Source organism: Tenrec ecaudatus, chromosome 2 (genome assembly GCF_050624435.1).
Source record: "Tenrec ecaudatus isolate mTenEca1 chromosome 2, mTenEca1.hap1, whole genome shotgun sequence".
In the NCBI taxonomy this organism is placed as follows: domain Eukaryota; kingdom Metazoa; phylum Chordata; class Mammalia; order Afrosoricida; family Tenrecidae; genus Tenrec; species Tenrec ecaudatus.
This window is the reverse complement of record NC_134531.1, coordinates 207,974,028-207,992,733: the sequence shown is the minus strand read 5'-3', so window position 1 is coordinate 207,992,733 and position 18,706 is coordinate 207,974,028.

Sequence of the window (18,706 nt, the reverse complement as noted above, 5' to 3'; positions counted from 1 at the left end):
GAACAGTTAAATTATAAAGCAGTACAAATGGCTCAGTGCAACTCACTCCCGTGAGAGAGTTGTGAGACACTGGCAGTCCTTCAAGTCTAGAGGGCTGCCAGGTAGTTTTAACAATTTGTCCCACGTCCCGCAGCGTTTTTAAAAAGTCCTGATTTTTGGAAAGAATGCACGACAAGCTAGGGTATACGGTTTTTGGCTGCCATGTGGCTATTTCGCCAGGATCTGAGTTTTATCAATGGTGTCCCGATTTACCAATGTTAAAATCTGGTCATCTTCAGAGACAAGCAAAATCCCCCTCCCCAAATGCATGAAACTATGGTTGCAAAGACAGGGCGCTAGATAACGATGGGGCAAGCTGCCGAGGGTGGCACTGCCTGCTACAGGAGGGAGCCACGAATGAGCCAGGTGGCCTTGTCTGACACACGTAATTCCGGGACTTGACACCCTCTGGAGTGGGGACTGGGCACAAAGGACTCTGCTGGCCCAGGTGCGGGGTCAGTGTGGAAGTACTGGGCCACCTCACCAGGCCGGGGCGTGGGGGTGGGGGGGGAGGATTTGTTAGGGTTCTCAGGTTAGAATAACTTGGTCCTTGGCTTCATGGGAAAGAATTCACGGGGAAGACTGGTTTGTGTTCCAAGTGGGTTTTCATAAAGGATAGAAGGAGTTTCAGGTTTTACAGAGGCACCTCAGAGCCCTTCACACCCATACATGGAAACCTGAGGCCAGAGAAACCCACAGCCCAGTGTGGAGCAGGTGGAAAAGAGAGTGGTGGGCTCAAAGTTCTTGGCTTTTCAAGGCCCTCCGCTGGGAGGCGTGGTTGATGGTACTAGCTGACCCCCTTGGCTGAATTAAGGCCACCTGGCCTAGATTGGGCCAATCCAGGTGTACCACCCCTTCCTGGCTCAGAGCCTGAATTTGGAGCATGCCCAGTGGACACCATGGTCCCTGTTCTGGCTACCTAACAAGTTCTCCTTGGGTTCAGTGGCCAGGTCACCTAGGGCAGGATGGGTCTCCTTCTATTCATGCCTAGGGGTTGGGGCTGAGGAGGACTTCTGGACACTGAGTCAGAGGAGGCCACAGGTGGAGGAGGTGGGTGGGAAGCACTAGGCAGAGAGAGGGTGCTGCTCCCTGGACTGCTGACCAGTCAAGACCCTTTAGACACCTCACACCAGATGGCACCTCTCATGAGTTCTGCTGGTCCCACGGGACCAGAGCCACTGTAGTGGGACAGTTAGTCTACCTGGGACTCTGCCTGTGGAGTCACTTGGTGTCTGGGCGGCATCGGTGCAGCAGGACATGGAAAATGCTCACGGTCCCCCGTGGGTACCACGCTCCCACAGGCTTAGGGACCGTCGACAGAAACTCTATCCTGATCCAGAGTGCAGCCATCTCTGGGTTCCTGTCCCGACCAGAATCCAAAATTAGATACAAGAAAGCGGGGGGGGGGGGAGTCCTTATTACTGAAGGCAAATGCCCCCAAAGTGCCCGAGGGCAGAGAGTGCTGCGTGTGTGAGCCTGTATCTCCCTTCCTGCACCTTCCGCTTCTTCTATTCATGGAAGGCGAGCATCTGAGCTCAGGCAGAATCAGAGGAAACCAGAACCAGAGGGCACTGACAGAGCGGTGCCATCAGCTGCTCCAGAAATCCTGACACAAAAATGGGTTTTTCACAAAACATTTGCTTGTAGGAGATGCAAATTAGAGGTATTTTTAGGGCTTATTAATGCACTGAGCACTAATTCCCAGACTGCAAGTTACCTCTTCCCCTCCCCACCCCCACCCAAACCCTCCCCAAAACAAAAGCCCTCTGAGTGTGTGGCTGCTTCCCCGTTAGATTCTGGCTTACAATCACAATTCTGGCTTACAATAATGATGTGGTTGCTGTTGTTTTTTATAGAAAGAACACATGTGCATTGTTAAAAGTCAAGCAATACCAAGAGAAAGCAAAGAAATCATGGTCAATTCCACCCCCAGAAATACCCTCTCATTCATGTTGAGTGATGTAATGTCAGGTGGGCAGGCTCCAGAGAAACGCCACTGGAAAAAGGACAGGCTTAAATAGATGGACAGGCAGAGAGAGGGGGAGTAAGAATTTCCCTTGAATTTAACTGAAAAAGAAAGAAAAAAAATCAGGTAAAACCGAAGGACTGCTCAAATTCAGATAAATGAATCTTCTTTAAACAAAAATTCCAAAAAATTATCTCAAAGATAGATAGATAGATAGATAAAGAGAATCGTAGAAAGAAAAACTACCTCCCAATACAACACCCTCAGTGCAGCACATGAATAGACAGTGTATCCCTGGAATGGGGCAGAAACCTCGAGACAAGTCCAAGAATACCAATAAAGTAATATAGGATAGAGGTGACATTCCATGTCCCGGGGGCAGAATTGGGCTTTTAATGAATAATTCTGGAACAGAAGGACGGTCACTTGGAAAAATGACCAAAGGGAATCCCTACCTCACACCATCCACAAGAATAAGCTACTAGTGGATTGGGTTTTTAGGTGTCAACCAAGAAACTAGACAACCACTAGGAAAAGATCTGAGTAATTCCACTCTAACCTGAGTGCGTGGAAAGGATTTAAAATAATGACTCAAAACCCACTAGGAAGAAAATACAAGTATAAAAATAGAAGTTTTAGCATATAAAAAATCATGATAGACAAAGTCAAAGATGACTGAAAAAAGAGAATACTTGCAAAAAATATATCCCCGATAAAGAACTCTTACAAACTGGGGGACAAAGGACCAAAAACTCAATGGAAAAAATGGGCAAAGGGCTTAAAGAGATTATTCACGCAAAGAGATATTTAAAAAGGCTGCAAACACATGAAATAGGTCTACTCTCTCATAATTGGAGACCACAAGTGGAAACCATGCTGAGATACTATTTCTCACTATCAGATCAGCAACGATGACAAGAATGACAGCGCGTGGGAAACAGGTGCTCTCTCACACTGCTGACGGGATCTTTACGTGTGGTGTCCTCCTGGAGGGGGTTTGGCAACATCTAACAAAGCCACATGCACGCTTACCTGTGAGCCCAGTTACCTGCGGCTGGGAACCTGCTCTGGAGATACGCTCTAACGAAACTCGACACATGTGCCCCAGATGCTCCACTGGAATAACTCTGCTTGTCACTGTCACATAGATCCTGGAAACAACAACCTGTGTGTCCTCCACAGGGACAGCTGACAAAGGATGTTGTGACCACTGGCCTGGAGCAATTTCCAGGACACACTGGCAAGAGGGCAAAGGACAAAAGAGTATCTGTTGTCTATTGCCCTCCTTGTGGAAAGGCTGTGGGGCCAGTGGAAATTGAGGTGATGGGGAACAGTGTGGGGACAAAAGGGGCGGTGGGGGGGCAAAAGGCAATGTCAGAGGGTAGAGGGAGCAGTGAGCAATGTGAGAGAATGTGGGCAGTGCAGCGAAAGTAGGGGCAGAGTGGGGTGTTGGGGACAGATGGAGTGGGAGGCAGGCAGGGCAGTGGAGGCATGTGGTATTCACATAATTTCCTATCAGCTTGATAAATAAGTATGGGGTGGAGTCTAGCCTGAAGATGCCTCCCTGGGGGGGCGGGTGGCCTTCTCATGAGGACTCAGAGAACTTCTCTGTTTGCCTGTCTTCCTGTTGACAAGCCACAGAGACTTACTGAGCCCTTGGAGAGCATCTCTGTCTCTCTGCTTGACCTTCCTGCTGAGGAACCACATCCAGAGAGCTGGAGAAGCCATGTGGAAATCTGCGCCGGCGTTGATAAACTTCAACTGCCACTGGATCCACAAGACTTTTCACCCACCAGCCTGTGATCTTCCTGCATATGGCATCATTGCATGCGACTGTGTGAGTCTAAAGAGGAATTTATGGACTAGTATCAGACATATATGCTAATATCAAATGTATGGACTTGATCTGGACTGGGCTGAGCTATTTACTCAATATGCAATTGCTCTTTGATAAAAAGCTTTCTCCTACATGCATAGGACTGTTTCTAGATTTGTTTCTCTAGTCAACCCAGTCTAACACAAGGCAGTAGGGACAGTGGAGACGGTGAGAGGCTATGGGAACATTGGGGGCAGCACAGGCAAAACAGGAGGGCGGGGGCAGTGAAGGACACAGGGGCAGGGAGAGGAAAGAGAAGGCAGGGGAAGGGCAGTGAAGGGCAGAAGGTATTGGGGACAGTGGGGTGCAGTGCAGGGCAAAATGCAGGCTTTCTATCAAGGCTGTGAGTGTGTGGGGTTTGACTTTAACAAAAGTGGCATTCAAGGGTCTGTGATCTAGCACAGATTTCTGTTTTTGGAGAGGTCGAATCCAGGAAAAATAAGCAGATAGAAATTCCTTTATTTGACACATGTGACCCTATCATTGAGTGGCATCATGACACCTGCAATGTGCTTTGTAAACTCTCAGCTAGGGCTTCGTGTGCGTGTGAGCTTCTCAGTCACCCAGGGTCCTGACCCAGGAGGACCTGTTCTCAGAAGGGCCCCACTCCTGAGTTTAATGTTTGTTGGCTGACACCTTGAAATCTCAATTTTGCTTTAGATTTGGGTTTCATTGTGTGAAATCCAACATCACAATGGAGTCCCACCTGCCGACCTCCACTCCGAGGCCATGGGTTCCATCCACAGTGGTAGGGTTAGAGGTGGGTGCTCTGCTTGCTGAGTTGTAGGGTGTAGCTGGGAGGATCTACACCAGTGGTTCTCAACCTGTGGGTCACGACCCCTTTGGGGGTCAAACAACCCTCTCACAGGGGTCACCTGATTCATTAAGTAGCAAAATTTGTGTTAAAAAGTAGCAACGAAAATAATTTTATGGCTGGGGGCGGGTGTAACCACAACATAAGGAACTGTATGAAACGGTCGTGGCATGAGGAAGGTTGAGAAGTATCTCTATTCCCAAGGCAGAGCAACAGTCAATAGCAAATAAAGAACATCATGACAGCTGATGGGGGCGGAGAGACCGCCCAGCAAAGAAAGAAGCAGTTTTTGCTGCTCTTTGAACAGCAGTCCACGTCACCACAATCGTTCTGCACATGGCCCTGGAAACCACGTGGGTGGCCTGCCCTCCAAGTAGAAGCCACACGTGAGATATCCTGCTAAGGGCTTGTCTCTCAGGGAGACGCCATGCATTACACTTAACCCGTGTGGACTCCACCCCAAGACCCACCGTCCTCAATGGTCCTCCCCTAACTCGACGACGTGAGCAGGCAAATGTTAGCTGCAAGACTACTATATGTGCTTGCCAGGGCAGTCGGGCAAGAAGAGTTAAAAGTCATACACATTGCAGAAGAAGACTGAATGTGCTTCTCTTCATAGGCATGTAGAAAACCCCCAGGAATGTGCCCAAACACGCACCTCTACCAGAATTAATACACGAACGTAGTAAGGCTCCAGGCTACAACTCAAGGGGAAAAAGTCATAGCATTTCTATATACTAGAAAGAAACAGGTACAAATGAAAAAGTTACAATACTCTGTATTTTATCATCAAAACCCATAACATATTTAGGAATGAACTTAGATGTGAAAGACTTTTACATGGGGAACTGTGACACACCATTGAGAAAAATTAAAGACGATTGAGATGAATGGAGATGTGCACCATGACAATGGATTGCAGGCCGCAACATTGTCCGTTCTCCCTGAAATGACCTCTAAACTCAATGCAATTCCAATGAATATCCCAGTAGACGCTGTTTGGGTAAGAATTGTTGAGCTGATTCTGAAAGTGGTATGTTGTTGTTAAGGGTCCTCAAGTCATTTCTGACACACAGACGCAATGGAGTGAAACATCACCAGGCCCTGTGCCAGGTTTCCAATTGTTCCTCTGTTTGAGGCCATTGTTGTGGCTCTGCGGCAATCATCTCTTCCTCTTTCTTACTGACTGTCCGCCAAGCACGATGCTCTTTTTCAGTGACCAGTCTCTTTCAGTAACATGGCCAAAGACTGTGAACTCTTGGAAACCTTGCTTTTAAGGAGCATTTGGCTGTACTTTTCCCAAGACAGATTTGTTCATGCTTCTGGCAGCTTATGGTATATTCCGTATTCTTTGCCATAATTCAAAGGTATCAATTATTTAGTTTTCCTTAATTATTGTCAAATTTTTACATGCATATGAGGCGACTGAAAATATCATGGGTTGGGTCAGGCATGCCTGAGTTCTCAAGAGACATCTTTGTTTCTAATAGGTCTTTTGCAGCAAATCTGCCCACCATGATACATCATTTGATTTCTTGGGCCCTGCTTCCATGAATATTGATTATAGATCCAAGTAAAATGAAATATCTGACAACCTCAATCTCCTCTCCATTTATCATGATGCTATTTATTGGTCCAGTTGTGAAGATTTTTGTTTTCTTTGCACTGCTCTGTGATCCATGTTGAAGGCTGTATGACTGTGACATTTGTATATCCCAGGTTGTTAACAAGAAGACTTCCTTCATTCCTGATGCCTCAATCTTCTTCACATAGTCCAGCTTCTTGGATCAGGTCCTCAGAATGCAGATTGTGGTGAAATGATGCAACCCTGATGCATGCCTTTCTGGGTTTTCAACCATGCAGTACCCTTGTGTCTGAACAGCTGGTCTAGGGACAGGATCTGTGAGCACAGTAACTTGTTCTTCCATTTCCATTCTCGCAATGTGATCCGTAATCGGTTATGACCCACGCAGTACAATGGCAGGACTTGGAAGATCCTAAGCAAGCTTGACAATGCGACTTGGATTAACACGGACTGTATTTATCACAGGAGCCCTGGTGGCACAGTGGCTGAGCACAGAAACATTGATGGCTTGGGGAGAAGGGTGTGACAGTCTGTTCCTGCACAGATTATGTTGTGTGCTGGGGGAGGGGTGGTGGTGGTGGTGGCGTCAGTGTTGACTCATCATAGCAACTCAACCAAACAGCCCCCTGGGGCTTATCTTCCCTGTTAGCAGGTAGGAGCACATTGCCAGGTCTTTTTGCCCACCCAGAATCTGGTGGGTTCAAACCGTGGACCTTTGGGTTAACAGCCAAGCATTAACCATGGTGCCACTAGAGTTTCTGCTCTTAGAAACCCCATGGGGCAGCTCCACTCTGCCCTACGGGGTTGTTATGAGTGAAAATCAAGTCAATGGTGATGTTTGGGTTTTGTTTTATTTATCATGAAACTTTAGGAAGCAAGATCATGTGGCATCAGAGAGAAGACAAATATATTAATGGAACAAAACAGATGGCCCGGAAATAGACGCGGGTGGTCACAGAAACCAGAAGAATGTTCTTCTCTTGCTAAAGGAGATTTCTGGGGTGATCGCTTTTCCAGGTTGTGACTGAGGCTCTATTTACAGTGTGTGCATAATTGTCAAGGAGTCCCTGGGTACGGTACTAGTAACCCACGAGGAGGAACCCTGGAGGAAAGGCCTGGTGATCCCCTTCCAGAAGGTCACGGCCGTGGAAACCTTGTAGAGCAAAGCTCTACCCTGCCGCACATGGGGCTGCCACGAGTTGTCAGATGTCGTCTGACTATGCCCTGTGGTCCCAGCATTTTACTGCAGGTGGACTTTATGCTAATGCAATTACTTAATTATTAATGAGAGGGACTGGCGGGGCTGGGAGCAGGATGCCTGCCAGCATTGCTGAGAAACAGGAGAGAAGAAGAGTTAACGCTTCAGGTAAGGGTACTGCAGGCTTATTTTTGAAGACAATGTAATAATTTCTGCTTTAACAATGTGTTAACAACGAGTTCTATTGTTTTCTAGAAAGGTCTTGAATAATTAAGCTCAAATGTACCTGCCATTCAGTAGCCAGTTGTAGTTAGGTGGATGTACTTACTGGTGGAAATGGTGAGAGTAGAGTAGGCTGGGTGCCTACAGTTCACATCCACCAGCCTGAGGGGGAACTTGGGTGTCCTGAAATGGCCAGTGAAACTTCCCACTTTCCTTTTAAAACAAGAGTAGCAGTGTCCATCAGGCAAGCAGCCTCCTGAATTACAGTGTCATACAGGGCAGACCTGGGACCAAGGCTCTGGAATTCTCCTGGCAAGAATTTCTAAATGGAGGGTCTGTCTGATGCTCTCACCTGAGCACAACCCATGGGGCTGTGTGCTAGATGTTGAAGCAGTAAAACATAAGCTTCAATGAGAGTAGGGCATGAAAAAAATACAAACACCCACGCATCACCACCCCAGACTGTCCCTGCTCCAGAACCCCATGAGGCTCACAGACTGCACTTCATTTAATTTGCTGTGAAGCTTTCATAACATAGTCAAGGGAAAAGATGGGGGGAGGGGGAAACATGTTTCCCACTTTGGGAAATAAGCAAAGCCTTTGTGTTCCTCCAAAAATAGAAATGGAATTCTAGCAAGCAACAATAGGTGGGCTTAGACATTCCGGCTGCTCAGACCAGCAAGCCTGACATGCCGGTTGTATTAGTCCGGGTAGACTAGAGAAACAAATCCAGGGAGACTCATATGTATATAAGAAAGAGCTTTACATCTGATCAGAGCACATGGGAGCAAATGAAGGGAGAGGAAGAGAGTGGAGCACATCCTGGCCCACCAAGCCTTGACAACGAGATTCCTGCTCAGAGCAGCCAATCCACAGAGAGGACCATATGACAGACTATGAGACAAGACATCCCTCACTAACCCAAAACCCTACAGGGGACAACACTGGAGACACAGTGTGGGAATTCTGCCCAGTCTGACCCCACCACACCGAGGCAAAACACTAAGGGTGGGCAGCAGAACAGCAAGGGGAACAGAGTACCAAAGTCCCCAGGAAATATCACAAATAGACTTTGGGGCCAGGGTGTGGCACCCCACCAGACTTGACCAGAAAACACTCCTAAAGGCCATCAAACGGTCCTTGAACTAACTACAAGCTTTTCTTTCTTGTTGTTGTTGTGTTGTGGTTGGGTTTTATTTTCATCGACATTTTGTTGTTGTTGTTTTGTGTTATTTTGTTGCTTGGTTTTGCTCTATTTTTTGTGCATGTTATTATCTCCACAGGTCTGTCTAAATAAGATAGGCTGGATGAACAATCTGGAGGAGAAAACAAGGGGACCAACAGTTCCGGGGGGACATGGAAGAAGGGGAGGTGGGGAGAAAGGAAATGGTGTTAACAAACCCAGGGACTAGGGAACAACAAGTGATCCAAATCAATAGTGAGGAGGTTGGAGGAAGCCTGGTAGGGTGTGATAAGGATAATGTAACTGAGAGGAATTACTATAACCCAAATGAGGACTGAGAGAAAGAGGAAAGTAAAAGGAAATAGAGAAACGAGCTAGAAGGCACAGGGCATTTATAGAGGTCTATATAAAGGCATGTACACATGTAAACATATTTATATATGAGGATAGGGAAATAGATTTATGTGCATATATTTATAGGTTTAGTATTAAAGTAGCAGAAGGACATTGGGCCTCTATTCAAGTACTCCCGCAATGCAAGAATACTTTGTTCTATTAAACTGGCATTCCATGACACTCACCTTCCTGACACAATCGCTGAAGACAAATGGGTGCATAAGCAAATGTGGTGAAGAAAGCTGATGGTGCCGGGCTGTCAAAAGATATAGCATCTGGGGTCTTAAAGGCTTGAAGGTAAACAAATGGCCATCTAGCTCAGAAGTAACAAAGCCCACATGGAAGAAGCACACCAGCCTGTTGTGATCATGAGGTGTTGAAGGAATGAGGTATCAGGCATCATAGAGCAAAAATTCATATCATTGTGAATGAGGCAGAGTGCAGAGTGGGAACCCAAAGCCCATCTGTAGGCAACTGGACATCCTCTTACAGAAGGGTTGCCAGGAGGAGATGAGCCAGTCAGGGTGCAGTGTAGCAATAATGAAACATACAACTTTCCTCTAGTTGCTAAATGCTTCCTCCCCTTCACCCACCCTCTATTATCATGATCCCAATTCTACCTTACAAATCTGGCTAGACCAGAGGATGTACATTGGTACAGATAGGAACTGGAAACACAGGGAATCCAGGATGGATGATCCCTTCAGGACCAGTGGTGAGAGTGGCGATACCAGGAGGGTGGGGTAGAGAGGGAGAACCGATGATAAGGATCTACATATAACCTTCTCCCTAGGGATTGGACAACAGAAAAGTGAGTGAAGGGGACATGTCGGACAGTATAAGATATGATAAAATAATAATTTATAAATTATCAAAAGTTCATGAGGGCGCGGGGAGCAGTGTTGGAGGGAGTAAAATGAGGAGCTGATGCCAGGGGCTTATGTGGAGAGCAAATGTTTTGAGAATGATGAGGGCAATGAATGTACAATGTGCTTTATACAATTGATGTATGTATGGATTTTGATAAGAGTTGTATGAGCCCCCAATAAAATGATTTTTTAAAAAGAGTTTTATATACAAGAACAAGTTAATATTGAGAAAACATCCCAGCCCAGTCCAGATCAAGTCCATAAGTCCAATATTAGCACATATGTCCTCTTCAAATTCACACAACACATGTGGTGATGATGAGTGCAGGAAGATCACAAGTCAGTAGGTGGAAACTCTTGTGGACCCAGTGGTGTTGGAAGCATCTCAGCACTGGCGTGGGTCTCCACATGGCTCCTCCAGCTCCAAGGCTCTGGCTGTTATCACTCTGTCTCCACGTGGCTTGTCCGGAGGAAGATGAAGCAGAGAGTCTATCTGGCCTCCAGTGAGCTATTTATCTCCGTGGTGCATCCAAATTAGGCCATCAAGCTGAGACCTGATTGACAGGCTAGACTCCACTCCTCCACATCTTGACATCAGATTAGGACACCACACCGGTGAAGGGCAACCTGTGCTCTCTCGGGCTGGACTGCTGCTGCGGCATGACTTGGGGCACCTTGAGGTGCTTTCTCCCCAGCAGAGGAAGGCGGTGTCCTGCGCAGGTCTCCAGTTCGGTGACCTTGCCCCACAGTTCACATTGGGGCTGCTTTTCCGCACCTCACTCCTCTTCAGTGGTGATGACTGACGTACGATCTCTTTCTGATATTTTTGTGTATGTGTGTGTAGCTTGGAGGGCAAAGAGGAGAAATAAAGAGGCCAGGATTAGCTTAATCTAATGCAAACGACCTGGGTAAGATAGATGCTCTCTGACGTGAAGATGCAAGATTCAAGGGGTGGTGGGGCTGCGGGGGAGAGAAAGGGGAGAGGAGTGTGGAGGCTAGGACGTTCTGCAGGATTCTAGGGATTCTCTGACAGACTGGCATGCGGACTTCAATTGCCTTTCAGCTCTTTGTGCATGCCTGGTTGACATTTGTTCTGAGGGGGACATCATGCCAAGGCAGGCAGCAGACACACCTGCTTCCTTGCTCCCTCAGTCAACCCTTGCTAGAGACCTTGGAGACTGGGTTTAGCGAAATAAACATCTGACTCTTGCTCAAATAAGAAGAAATAGAAAGTCTTAATAGTCCTATCTCTGGTGAAGAAATTGAATCTATACTTAAAAACTAACCTACAAAGCAAGCTCCAGACTTGGAAAGCCTCTAATTCAACTGCCGATTTCAACAAAGGTTGGTGATACCTTTATGAGTCTCCTATTACCTCATGTGATTAATTAGCTTTGACATTTCTTGAGTTAGTTTTTGTATATGGTGGACGGTATGAATCTTATCCATTTCTCTGCAAATAGCTGATCCTTTTTGTCAGAATCGTTTGTTAAAGAGCCTCTCTTCACCATTTAGTGGATTTGGGTCCTTTGTCAGAGATGACCTGTTCACAGGTGGATAGACTTATTTCTGGGTTCCACTGGTCTGTGTGTCTATTCTCATATCAGTGCCAAGAAGTTTTGATGACCATGACTGTATAGTTAGATGTGGAGGTCAGGAAGATGAGGTCTCCTGCTTTGTTTTTCTTCGTTAGTAATGCTTTGCTCATCAGAGTTCTCGATCCTTTTCATATAAAATTGGTAGGTAGTTTTTCTATATCTTTAAAGAATCTTGCTGGAATCTGGATCAAGATGGAGTCATAATCTATAGATCGCTAAGGAAGAATCAACACCAGTCTTACACTCTTCAATAGCAAAAAAAGAATGTTTCTGAGCTCATTTTAAGAGTCCCATCTGAGTTTAATACTTGTGTTAGGCTGGGTTTTCAAGAGCAGCAAAACCACTGATGCTTTTATAGATCAATTAAAAAAAAAGTTTAGGTCAGGAAAAAGGACTCAGACAGTTGTAGAAGTGAATTAGCCCTGTACAGTGCGGGTCAGATGTTAAGCTTGAGGTCTTCCCGAACCATGCAGCTGCTGGACCAGGAAGCAAGAAAATGAACCAGAAAAACCACAAGCTGGTGGATGTCAGTTGATCAGGCCTGTGGCTAGGTTAGCAGAGTTGAACAAATTCACGGTCAGCAGGCTCTGATGGCTTCTAGAGTCAGTGGGAAATACAGCAGGCCACTGATAGCTCCCAATGCTGGCAAGCAATATGGTGGGCAGCTGGCTCAGGACCAGAGATCAATGTGACTGATACAGGATGCAGGCCAGTAAGAAGTGAGATAGCTTCCTCACCGTGTTAACTTACATTAAGAGTGACCCTCCCCTGGATGAAACTTCATTTCAGTTGTATAAAGGCTGTGACCAGATTACAGAGGTATAACTTTACCTTGTTTTTCCACAACTGCTTCACTGCTCACAGAATATCTGTTCATGGAGTTGATTGCATTATGCTAGATTGCATCACAGGAGCATCCTGGCCCAGCCAAGTTGACATAAAACCAATCACAATACTAAAATCTGATAAGAACATCATACGAAAGAACAATTATAACCAGTCTCTTTCATAAGCAGATAAAAAATTCTAACCAATATATTATCACATCAAATATAGCAATTAATATATAAAAAAGGATACTATATCAAGACCAAGTTGGGCTTATTCTAGAAATTTAAGGTTGGGTAAATAACTGAACTTCAATCAACTTATTCCACTATATTAATAGAAAAATCAAGTCATCTTACAGGACCTGAAGGAAACATTTGATGTAATTCAATATTTTTTAATGAAAAGAAACTCTTTGTAAAATGTGTCAGGACCCACCCACTGCTGTTGAGCCCATTACAGTTCATTGAGACCCTATAGTACAGAGTAGAGCTGCTCCTTAGAGTTTTTAAGACTGTAAGCCTGTACTGGAGCAGCCAGCTTCGTCTTCCTTCAGCAGAGGGGTTGGTGTGTTTGAACCACCGACACTGCTGTTACCCAACATTTAACCCACAGCATCACCAGGGCTTCTCTAAGCAAGGTAGGAAGAGAAATTCCAAACTTATTTAGTTTGATCAAGATTAGCTGTATATTAAAAAAAACAACTTCCTATGACAATTATCATACTGGTGAAATATTGAAAGGTTTCCCTCTGAGATCTGGGATGAGTTAAAGTTGCCCATTGTGGTAGGCTGGGTTGTTTAGAGAAACGAAGCCAGTGAGGCTCACATACGTAGAATGAAGAACTTTATGTCAAGAAGTAATTATATATCAAGAAGGCATCCCAGCTGTGGTAGTTTCATAATCTGGTATCAATTTGGGACTTGAGAGGATTAAGAGTGAAGGGGTAGAGTCCAGTCTGTCAATTGGGTCATAGCCAATGAGACCTCTGTGTGGGCATGGCCTTCTCCTGGGAATTCTGGGAACTCCTGCATTTCCTCCTTCGAGGCAGAAAACACACACTCTCTCTGCTCACTCCCTGAGAGACTCCCTACTGACAAGACACATGGTACTATGCTGATAGACTCCGTGCCCTGGGAACTGGAGGAGCAGCGTGGAGACCCCACCAGCACTGAGATGCTTATATCATCACTGGATCCAGAAGACTTCCCACCCACTGGCCTGTGATCTTCCTGCATTCGATGTCACTGCATGTGTTGCATGAGTCTGGAGAGGACTTTATAGATTGGTTTTGGACATTTGGGCTAATATTGGACTTAAGGACTTGATCTGGACTGGGATGGTTTCTTAATGTTCAATTGCACTTGTATATAAAGTTCTTACTTATACACATGAGTGTCTATGAATTCCCAGTCCAACTCGAGTCCTTATGTCTGATGCTAGCTGAAACCCGCTTCGGACTCACAGAGCTGCAGACTGATGATGCAGAAAGGTGAAGTAGGTAGATCCCAGGCAGGTGAGGGAAGTCATGTGGATTCAAGGTTGGTGGAAACATGGCAGGGTGCCAACAGCGTTGTAGGTTGTGGACCCCATGGGGAGACAGATAGAGGAAGGCCAAGGGGCAAGGAAGGAAGGGGGTTTCTCACTCTCTTATTTTAAAAAGCCACACCCCCAAAGGAGGCACAATCCGGCCTGTGACCTGTTTGATAGGTTAGACTCCACCCCTACACTTCACACAGCTTCAGGTTGACTCAAAATCTAACTGCCACAGCCACTATGTAAGAATATGTGTTCACACTTATATGCATCATTAAAAAAAATCATTTTACTGGAGGCTCTTACAGCTCTTATAACAATGCACACTCATTTGTATCAAGCACATTTGTACATAGGTTGCTGTCATCATTTCCCAAACATTTGCTTTCTACTTGAGCCCTTGGTATCAGTTCCTCTTTCCCCTTCCTCCCCCCATCCTCTCACCCTTGTGAACCCTTGATAATTTATAAATTATGTTATTTTCATATTTTACACCCTCCGCCATCTCCCTTCACTCACATTTGTTTATAGTTGTCATTTTACGAAGGTTCCTCGTCAGTGAAACAAGAAAAGGTAAGAGTGGATAAAATGATCATCAAGGAAGAAGTAAGGGTGTCATTATTCACAAATGATTGGCTGTGTAGAAAATCCCACATGCGAAGATCTCAAAAACTCATGGTGATGCTCTGTGCTTCAGAATTCAACTGCTTTATAGGATTTTCAGTGGCTTTAATCTTAATGAAGTAGATTGCCAGACCTTTCTTCTGCAGTGCTTTAGGATGGAGTCTAACTACAAACCTTTTAGTTTGGCGGTTGTATGAGCCATTGAGTTATGTGTGACTCTTAACAAACCTGTTGGATAGCAATGAGACATCATCTGGGAGGGCACCACTCTCACAGAGTGGATACTTCTGAGGCCATTGTTGCAGCCACTGTGTCAGTCCACCGCATGAGGATCTTCCCCTATTTTGTTGACCCTCTATTATACCAAGTATGATGGCCTTTATCAGAGATTGGTCCCTCCTGGAAGCCTTACCTGCCTTGCTTCTAAAGAGCATTCTACCTGTACATCTTTGGAGGCAGATTTGTTTGTTCTAGCTTTCTTTGGGTTGTGTGCAGTTTTGCTTCTGACCTGGAATGACTCCACTGGACAGGGTGCAACTGCCCCATAGGGTTTTCTAGACTGTAAATCTGGGAAATGACTGCCAGGTCTTCACTCCTGCTGAGCTGAGAATGGCTTCAAACCGCTAACCTCTTGGTTCGCAGCTGAGTGCTTAACCACTGCGCTACCAGGGTTCCTGTCCGTTTGTCAAGCCATGGCAGCGTCAATATTCTTCACTAACACTGAAGTTTGTTTGTGGCTTCATGACCGCGTAGTCAAAGGCCTTCTAACCAGATCTGGAATATATGGCAGTTGAAAGGCCCCTCACAAGAAAGGTTTAAATACATAATTTGTCGTTCACCCAAGTTTCATTAGGCAAACGCCCAGCCTCCAGTTGGGTCTAGAATAGCTGTGGCAGCATGGGAGGGGCGAGCAGGGTCCCACCCACGCGCGCCTCCCTCCCCTTGCTCCTCTAAAAAGACTGCTAACGTGATAATTAAGAGAGAATGCGGCAAGAAAGGAAAGAGAGTTACATTTACTGGTTCTAGTCCATTATTTCAGAATAATATGTTACTAGGAACCATATTGCTTTTGCATCTGATTTAAAAAAAAATACTACCATTCAAAACAAGTTGGTGAAGCTGCTAATTTTGCTTGATTTACATATTTATTTATATACCCATCTTATCCCACGAAAAATTTGAGATGTTTAGCAAGGCTAATCCCTAGCATTTATAGTCCTTTCTGGTTTACAAAGCAGTTAAACATACTTTGTCTCCCTTAATCCTCACAGTGTGTGTGGTAGTGTCATCTTAGTTGTACAATGGGAAGGAGGGCTGGCACTCACTCTAGAACCTGCTTCTGTGTTCAACTTTTCACATCTGTCATCCCATGGAATGCGTCCAGCATCCACAGGCCCCAGGAAGAGCATGCCGTGTTGGCCGGCTTCTGCTATTTCAAACACTACTGCGATGATCTTGGACTTGGCTCTTGGGAAAACTGCACGTTCCTTTAAGGTACATGCTTAGGCATGCAACTGCAGATTGTTACCATGTGTGTGTCTTCTCTGCATGAAAATTCTACATTCTTTTCTAAGTGGTTACCCCATTTACGAGGGAGTACCCCCTCCTCCCCCCCCCCCCCCCCCGCCAAGAAAAGGGAGAAAGCTCTCTGCTGGGCGGAGCTTTCGTAGTACATATTTTTCTTGCTAGGCAAGCAGGGAAGAACTCGCTCTGAGTCAGTGCACCCAGTGGTGTCACATGGGAAGGTTCTCTCTGGTCACAGTGAATTTTTTTATAAAAGCAGTTTCGCTTGAACCCTGGTTTTTTTGTTTTTATTTTTTTTTATTTTTTGTGATGGCCGATTTAAGAGAACATGAGGCTGTGAAACTATTCTGCTCAGGAAAAATGCTGCAGAAACTGTTGTGACACTGAACACAGCTTACAAGGGCAGCGCTGTGGGAAAAACTCAAGTATACGAGTGGTTTTCTCATTTCAAAAAAGGTGAAATGTCTTGATGACAAACTGACGTCCATCAACTTCCCAAGCGGAAGAAAATGTCAACTTGTAGTGCATTTGGAGTTCCTTGCATCAGGTTAGACTGTTCATTAAGTTTTCGGTTTAGAAGTTCTGAAAAGACTGCGTAACACTGTGTGACAAAAAAAGACCTGATTTGTGGCAGATGGGGGACTGGTTTTGCCACCACAATGCACCTGCTCATGCAGCATCTCAGTGAGTCAGTTTTTGACCAAAAACAGCACGCCCCTCTTGCCCAAATGCACTTGACTCACCTCACCTCGCTGTGTGTGACATTTTTGTTTCCATGAATGAAGAGGGACATGAAAGGACAGACATTTGACAACATTGAAGAGGTGAAGAAAAAATTGAGGGAGGTGCTGTCAGCCATCCAAACAGATGATTTTGAAAAATGTTTCCCAGAATGGAATTGCAGATTTGATAAATGTATTAAGTGTAATGGAGACTACTTTGAAGGTGAAAAGATTGTTTTGTAAAAAATTTAAATACACATCCTTGCGGGGGGTGGAAATCTGTTTTATTTTTTGGGGGGGGCATACCCTCATATTCTCCTGCACACACTACATGAGAGTTTCTGTGATAGTAAATACTACCCAAACCCAACCTCACTTACTGCTGTCCACTCTCACTCATCGCTACTGCACATGACACAGGGTAGGGCTGCTCCAGTTTGCTTGGCTGTCGTCTTCCTGGAAACAAGGTCACCAGCCCTATCTTCTGAGGCGCCAGCGCGTGGGTTTGAACCACCAACCCACCAGGTTAGCAATCCAGGGTGTAAAAACCCTGATTCAAGGTTGGGGAATTTTCCTGACTCTTCTGTCTTGTCCATTCTTTGTCTTCTTTTTAAAATAAAAAAAACCCTACTTAATTTACTCTTTGATTTACCAAAATGTTGTATAAGATACATGTAAAGGAGGAAGCAGAATTGATGAATTCTCACATCCTTACAACCCAAGGATGGATCTTTTCTAACCTCATCTACATACTCTTCCCCTATCCTATTCCTGATCTTCCCAGGACAGGAAATCGCCATCTCAAACTGCATTGATTGCTTCCCCTTAGTAAAGTATGGATGATGGGTACGGATGCTATGAGGGGGAGTGAAAAAGCTCATGGAAAAATTCTATCTTCATTCCATTCCATTGCTCTGCCCCATGTACCCCATGAAGCCCTCTCATACACAAACTTATGCCATATGTAAACATACACCTAACCCTATTGATGGTTCCTCTGCGTTTCCGGTTCAACAAAATGACAGACCGTATATACTCGTGTATAAGTCAAGTTTTTCAGCACATTTTTAATGTAGATTTTGTGGTAAAATTAGGTGCCTCAGCTGATATGTGGGTTGGCTTATACTCGAGCATATACGGTACCCATCACCCAAGATTTTATTTCCAAATTCATCCATACCAGTTGGGTGTTGTGGTAGTTACATAATTTCATGTTATCTTGAAGATACATGAAAGGGCAGGGGTGGTGTTTAACCTGTCAGTAGGGTCACAATGTGAGGCTGCCTCCTTGTGGGTGTGGGCTTCTCATCAGCAGTGTCCTGGGGACCTCTCCTTTTCTCTCTGCCTTTACCTTCCTGCTGGTAGGCCACTGAGACCTGATGCTTCCCCCGCCATTGGACCCACGTCACCTTGTGGTATTCCTGCATTCTGCATCACTGCCTGACTGCGCGATTCCGAAGGACTTCTTGACTTGATCTGGATGGGGCTGGGATGTTTTCTCCATACATAATTGGTTCTTTATATAAAGCTCTGTATTATACATAAATGTCACTGGATTGGTTTCTTTAGTCAACCTGGCCAACAGAGGTGTAGTTGATCCAGCCCTATGACTGTACCTTTTTACAATGTGTACACAGTGGGTAGCTTTACCACACAATGTCTTCATTCTCTGCCCAACAAAAGGCCAATAGGGGCTTGTGAACACAATGACTGCACACATTCTGGT